The following is an 8,154-nucleotide window of genomic DNA, read 5'->3' on the forward strand; positions in this document are numbered from 1 at the left end:
AATGTTGCAAAAAATGTAAAGCTGTTTTTATATGTGTACTGCAGATATGCAGGATGCACTTTCAGATGCAATGCACAAATACTAACTTAACTTAGTGAAGAATTGTAACCCTAGCACCATTGACATTGGAAACATGGCTAACACCTACCTCGGTTCTGAATTATTTTACTACAGTCCAATTAAAAGAAAGCAATGAACTGTAAATGCAACTAAAACAGAGATAAGTAAGGTACCCGGAACTTTTGTATCATGGGGGAGAATGAAGTATAGTATTCTTAAAGAAGATTGAAAACAGTTTGGTGGCATGTTTGCAGTTTTTCAAATACACACACATATATATATATATATATATATATATATATATATATATATTCACTGAAAAAACCATAGGTTTCACACCAGTTATAGTTAGGAATTAGCATTTAAAAAACCTATTAAATTCACTGAAAAAACCATAGGTTTCACACCAGTTATAGTTAGCTGGAAATTTTACTGATATAAAACCATTGAAATTCCCACGTTATAGTTAGTCGGACTCACTATAACATGCGCGTGCAATGCACTGCTGATGACATCACATATTACATCACTCATGACATGGTCAGTGACATCACTCATGACATCACTGATGACACCATCCAGTGAATATGTGTCTTTCTGAAAAATAAATATTAGTGAGTTATGTTTAAATATTTAAATACATTTATTAGTGTTTCACTTTGTGTATAAGTGGCTACATGTGTTGGTAAGTAGCTACATGCGTATGTATATGGGTTATTTGATATTTTTATTAGTATCAGTATGAGTGTCTATATAGTTTGGTGGAGGTATTACTTAGCACATAGATGCATGAGTGACTGACTCTTTGTTTGTATGTGTTTTGAAGACAGCATATGTACAGGACTGTATGGGTGGATGAGTGTCTATATGTGTTTGTTAGTGAGTGAATGACTGTCTCACTAGTGTCTTTATCAGTAACTACATATGTTTTAATCTAGTATATATGAATATTGATGTATATAAGTGAGTATATGTGAGAGTAAGAGATTGTAAGATTTCCTGTTTAAATAAGTATGTGTTTCTATAAGTGATTGTTTAAGAGAATAAATATGTGTAATTTTCAATAGAAGTAAGGTGGAAGTGTGTGTATAACTCTATATTCAAATAAATCGTTGTTCAATAGTTTATTTGCACGTGTGAATATGTGTGTGAGTAACTTTTGGATGAATGTCGGTGTGTAACAGGATGTATAGGTGTATCACTTCATATGATGAGTGAGTATATGTATGAGTGACTATATAGAACTGTTGGTGAATGAGTGAATGTGTATATAGATAGTGGAATTACTGAATTGCTTGTTGTAACTGATATAGGTATCTCCTTTTTTTATTTAAATTTCAGTTTCTATTTTTGAATATGTGTCTCAAGGGTTACATTATAGTGAAAGGAGGTCTGTCAATATGTCACAAGGATGGTGTCATGAGTGATGTCACTGACCATGTCATGAGTGATGTAATATGTGATGTCATCAGCAGTGCATTGCACGCGCAAGTTATAGTGAGTCCGACTAACTATAACGTGGGAATTTCAATGGTTTTATATCAGTAAAATTTCCAGCTAACTATAACTGGTGTGAAACCTATGGTTTTTTCAGTGAATTTAATAGGTTTTTTAAATGCTAATTCCTAACTATAACTGGTGTGAAACCTATGGTTTTTTCAGTGAATTTCAAAGGTTTTTTTAATGCTAATTCCTAACTATAAGTTTCACTTTATAAATAAGACTGTTTGCACTCTAGTTGTTCTTTTTAACACTCTGGTACATTCTCTCATTGGGCTACAGTTGGGCTACATCTAGTTGAATTTTGGGCTACATTTTCAATTTTTGATCTCTGGTGGCCATCTTTGGGCTACATTGGGCTACTTTGGGCTACATTTGGGCTACATTTTGGCTCTAACATATATTAAGCCCAATGTAGCACAATACATATTTTTCTAAAGTTAATGTTTTTTACAAACCACTTCAGAATAGGGCTACCTGTCCCTACAATTATCCCAATTTTTTTTTTTTTTTAATTATTTTGGGGAGCGCCCCGAAAAGCGTATTTTTACAAAGCGCCCCGGGGCGCGCTCCGGGGAGCGCCCCGTGAGCGCCAATATCGCAAACGAAAACATGATCGTGACGTATCGCGTAGCCGCGACCGCGTGATACGCACTGCGTAAGCGCACCCGGAAGTACTCGAGCGAATACGATCGCACAACGTAAACTTCCGACGCGCTTACGCTGCGCGACCCGGGGCGCGCCCCCGGGCGCGCCCCGGGCGCGTAGCGTAAGCGCGTCGGGTCATGTGAGCAGAAAATAACACTTTTCATTGGTTCATAACAGTTTTAGTTTCATAATGATGAAGCCCCTGGTCTTGTGACCTGAAAATAACACTTCTCATTGGTTCAGGACAGTTTTTTTTTCTAAATGATGAAAGACCCCACCTTTTTTCCTTATTCTGACTTTGTCCTTTGACTGAGGAAGACCTGTTTGTTGCTCTGTCTACTTTTTTGCTCTAAATAATGGCTTCATTAGTAGCATCAGCTGGTGCATCTGCCCCACCACCACCACCACAACAACCAAGAGGACCAGCTCCAAATTATATTGGTGGTCAAGAACAGGAGGAGGAAGAGGAAGAGGAAGAGGAGGAGGGGAGAAGAAGATGGCTGCCTGAAGAAAACACACCTTATAAACCCAAACCACACTTCATTTGGCAGTTTTTTTCAATTCCAGAGGGGAAAAAAAAGGTGAATGCGCCCAAAGTCACTTGCCTCATCTGCAATGATGAACTTTCACGGGGCAACCCAAATAAGAAATATTCTTTTGGTAACTATACCATGATTCGGCACATGACAAGAAAGCATCCAAACAACTACTCTCGTGCAGAGTTCCGGGAACTGGCCAGTAACCTCCCCCATTCATCAAGGACCCCCTCCCAAAGAAACCAACCCACTTCCTCGGAACCAGAAACATCCGAGGTGATGCCTTGCATTCAGCCGAGATTTGCTGATTTTAAAATTACTTGCACTGCTTGTGGCAAGCTTATCTCCTATGGGGAACAAAGTGTGAAACTCATCGTCCTTGCAGGTGATAATCACAAGTGCCCCAAAAAGAAGTAATTTTTTGGGTTTTTTGTTTTTTTGCTCCAGTTGAGCCAGTTTCAATTCCCTTTTTTTGTTTCTCCCCCCAAAAAAATACAAAAAAATATATAAAACTGTTTTGAAAAGCCAAAAAAAGTTCAAAAAGTTCAAAAAACACAAAAAAAATATAAAACAACAAAAAGAAGAAAAAAAAAAGTTCTTTTTAGAACTACCTCCAATTTCTAAATCAAAACTTCATTTTTTAAACACTCTGTCACCTTTTTTCATCATAGTGCGCTCCCAGGGCCGCTCCCCGGTGCGCGCACCGTGCGCTTCCCCCGCGCAAAACGAAAAAAAAAAAAATATTTTAAATGCCCAGCGGGGCCCTTTTATAGCCCCCACATCAAACCTAGGGGGTCAAAGGGGTCTATCCCTGACGCCTTATGGTCAGTTCCCACTTTGTTTTAGCCACCTCTTATGTCTCGATTTTACCGAGACACAAGATGGCGACCGCTCTGGACTGTTTCGAATGTTTACAGACACCCGAGAGCCAATCAGCTTTCCATGCGCACCTCGCGTGGCGCGCCTGGAGCGCTCTCCGGTGCGCGCACCGGTGCGCTGCTATAGATATATATATTTTTTTGAACCTAAATTACTCAAAATCCACTGGAGCACATATCTTGAGACATAGCAAAGGCACATCGGGCTACCAGTCCCTACAATTTTGCCAGGTTTGGTGTAAATCCATTCAGCCGTTCGGGCTAAAAGTGAAATCGACCGCCCTATGGAAATTAACATGGGGAAAACGCGTTTTGGGACCCCCCTTTTATCTCGGCCCCCGCTTGACGAATCCCCCCCAAACTTTCAAGGAAGGACCGGAGCTCGACGAGGCCATTTTCAGGAAATTTTCAGGCAGATTCGTCAACCGGTGCCAAAGTTATTCCAAATAGAATTTTGAGATTTAACATTGAAAAAAATCCTAACTATAACTACCTACTGGCGACCGCCAGTAGGTAATATATATATATATATATATATATATATATATATATATATATATATATATATATATATATATATATATATTCACAGAAAAAAACATAGGTTATAGTGGATATATAGTTAGGAATTTGCATTTACAAAACCTTGAAAATTCAATGAAAAAACCATTGGTTTTAGGCCATATATAGTTAGGGATTTGCATTTACAAAACCTTATTTTACTCGCATAAAACCATTGAAATTCCATATATAGTTATAAGCGCTAACTATATATCGCGCACCCGCAATCCACTGCTGATGATGTCACATATTACATCATTCATGACATGGTTAGTGACATCACTGATGACATCACTGATGACATCTCAAATGACATCACTGATGACATCACTGATTACAACATCCAGTGACTGTATGTTTCTGTAAAGTTAAAATATGTTTTACATATTGAAGAATGAGTGGATATATAAGTGTCTGGATGAAGGATTTACTAGGTGCATGACTGACTGATTGAGTGAGTGATTAAATGTGTCTCACTGAGTGCATGGGTTAGTGACTAAACTGTTTTAATTTGTGCATCATTATATCTGTTGTTCTACAAACTGCTGCATATGTTGATCAGTAGCTATATGAGTAACTGTATGGGTTATTGATTGGTTGTCCAAGTATTTGTATGGGAAACTGAGTGTGTGTGTATGGGTGGCTGGGAGGTGTGTGACTCTGTACATAGATGTGTGAGTAGTTGATTCACTATATGTATAGATTCAAAAGTGCATGTGCAAACAGCTGTATGGGCGGTTGACTGTGCATGAGTGTATTAGTGAGTGAATGGATATCTCAGTGCTACATGTCAAATTAAGTACATATGTAAAACACAGTACATGTGAGAGTTGACATCTATAAATAACTGTGCATAAGAGCCAGTGAATGTGTGAGTGGCTGTATGGATCATTGTGAACATGTATCAGAGATTGTATAAGAGAGTAAAGTAAATATGTGTTAGTATATGTTTGAATAAGTAAGGTGTGTATAACTGTATAGTTGAGAAAATGGAGGTGTGATTGATTTTTGGCATAACTGACTAGGTGTGTGAGTAACTCCATGGATGAGTGACAGTCTGTGACTGTCTGTTTACACTGATTGTATCTAAGGTTATATTAGAGTCTGAAGAGGTTCATGGTATTATCACATGAATGATATCATCAGTGATGTTATCAGTCATGTCAAATGAGATGTTTTCAGTGATGTCATCAGTGATGTCATTTGAGATGTCATCAGTGATGTCATCAGTGATGTCACTAACCATGTCATGAATGATGTAATATGTGACATCATCAGCAGTGGATTGCGGGTGCGCGATATATAGTTAGCGCTTATAACTATATATGGAATTTCAATGGTTTTATGCGAGTAAAATAAGGTTTTGTAAATGCAAATCCCTAACTATATATGGCCTAAAACCAATGGTTTTTTCATTGAATTTTCAAGGTTTTGTAAATGCAAATTCCTAACTATATATCCACTATAACCTATGGTTTTTTCTGTGAATTTCATTGGTTTTTTAATAGCAAATATGAAAAGCTTTAAAATGTCAAGTACGTGATAGATAAAAACATTTTCGTATTTATGCACGCTGATGTGCTTTGAACGCTGCCCCCCCCTCCCCTCTTTTCTCTTAGTAGTACTCTCTCTTTGCAGATAGTGAACGGTAGTTAACGCAGGCCTTTGCCCCCATTGTAATCCGTCGTGCCTGCTTGTCTCTCCATTTGATTGATTGTTATCCAAGCATTTACTGTTTTAGAATTGGTTCTCTTTGGATCATTCTCTATTTACAAACAAGCACAAAGTCGCAATACTCTGTTTAGTCTTTGCAGATAGTGAAAAATCGTGTAAAAAAATAAAAGTAATCGAGCAAAATCAGTAGGCCACTAATTGGATCTCTTTTTGACCTCGCTAAAATAGAAATATTAGGAACAACCCTTCATGAGAAATACAAAAATAGTGAGATGAACTGAGCTCCACACCATGAGGGCTGCAAGACAGCTCGACTCCGTCACCCACCCTGCCCAAAATAACGACAAACCCTATGCAAATATTAAAAATATAGACAACACACCAGCAAAGAAACAGGGTAAAACATTTTATTAAATAACTATTTACATAACTATTTTATACTTTTTATTGCCCGATCCGGCTAGCTCAATCGATCGAGCATGAAACTCATGCACTCTGATAGCAAGCGTTGCTACTGATGCTATGCAGACCAAAACTGGTTTTCAGTTTGTACATTTTTCTAGATTTTTCAATCCAAGGTTGGTTCACTTTGTAGAACGATGGCTTCAGATTTTCAACATACGGTGTGGTGGCGCGGACTGGGAGGGGGCGCTTCGCTCCTGCCCCCTCCCCAAGTAAGATTTTCATACGTGAAAGTACGTTAATGGTTTTGGTCCCTGAGTTGCTTCAATGTCACTGCCATTCTCAAATGGCATAAGTTCTGGATGTTGGGTGCCATAGTTAAGAGTTCTGAGCAGTGCTTGTAACACTGTCTGAAGCTTATTTCCACCTACTGCAGCTTCACTATTCTCAAAGTAAGTGAGTGTCGTTTGTGGACCTGACTGCATTAGAAAACAATGTGATATGTTACCTTCCTAAACAGCTTGACGGAGGCCCCTGAGGGGCGGTGTGATGGCCATGGACTCGGAGAAGACGCTTGGCTCCGACACCCTCCCCAAGTCTTATAGCACTGGTGTAGCCTGAGATCGCCCCCGACATAGGCGGCCGGCTCCCGGGGTCCGGCGGAACTTTTTGCCTTTTGATGACTCTTCAATTCTGGACCTTGTCCCACAATCCGTTTGACCTGAAGACACGCTGTAGTGGGGCGCCCCTTTACCGTTTCAGTTGCCATTCCGCCCGCTTTTGCTACACTGTGCCTCTTCCGCCATTCAGCTGTTTACCGCCCGCTCTTACGACTACAGCGTCTCGCTCATCATGTAGTTGAGTTGCTCCCGCTCTTGCGGTGCAGCGATAGGCGGCTGCCACAGGACTCTCAAAATGGCGGCCGCCTCTTCGGTTTTGGGCCTGGTCCACTAAAATGGCCCTGGGACACCTTTGAACTCGGACGCTTCCCTGATAGGGCTTGGGTCCCATTCTCGAAAGCGTCCCCTCAGCCGTGAAGATTCTACAAAAGTCTTCGGGGCCTCCGACTCCCGCAGGCTTCTGGTGGGGAGCGGCTGCCATGATTGCTCGTGGAATGGCCACGACGGAGCTACGAGATGGTAGTGCTCTCATGCTGACGCCAGCTTTAGTCTGAAACATCCAGAAACACTGTAGACTACCAATTCGATCAGTTCCGGTAGCGCCCCAACATGACCCGGAAGAGAAGAACTTGCCCTCCCCTCTTTGACTGATGGTTCTTGTTGCCTGTCCCCTCTGTTGTCATTTAACAGAACTTTTTGGACTGCTGAAAGGGGTTGTGTTCCGAACGCTGGTTGGTGGAGACATTTTGACTATATTCTTGACCTACGTTGTCGCGTAATGCGTTATATGACACGCCGCGTTAGCGCACCCGGAAGTGATCCGAGGCGCGGCGCGCAGCGCGTAACGTAAGCATAACAGGTCATGTGACTTGTTAATAAAACTTTTCATTGGTTCATTTTACTTTTGTTATTTTAATGATGAAAAGCTTGGTCATATGACCTAAAAATTACGCTTTTTATTGTTTTCGAACATTATTTTTTTTTAAACATATGTTATAATATTCCAGGCTAATGTACTTTCCCGGAAAATTTACAACTGTCCTACAAGTAAAATATATTCCTTTTTCGAGAAAAAGGGCGTTTCTTCCTTCCATGACGGAGCCGTTGAGTAAAAGAGATTCGGCCTGCTGTCTTAGTCGCCGATACGCCTGATTATCAGATTCTTATCGATCACTTTATGTTGCAGAAATGAAAAACACAACTGCCCTTGACCATTTATCTTTACTGCGTTCCTACATATTATACCTTTTATCCGTCATGTAATTGGACTGCTTT

This window comes from Lissotriton vulgaris, chromosome 7, assembly GCF_964263255.1.
Source record: "Lissotriton vulgaris chromosome 7, aLisVul1.2, whole genome shotgun sequence".
In the NCBI taxonomy this organism is placed as follows: Eukaryota; Metazoa; Chordata; class Amphibia; order Caudata; family Salamandridae; genus Lissotriton; species Lissotriton vulgaris.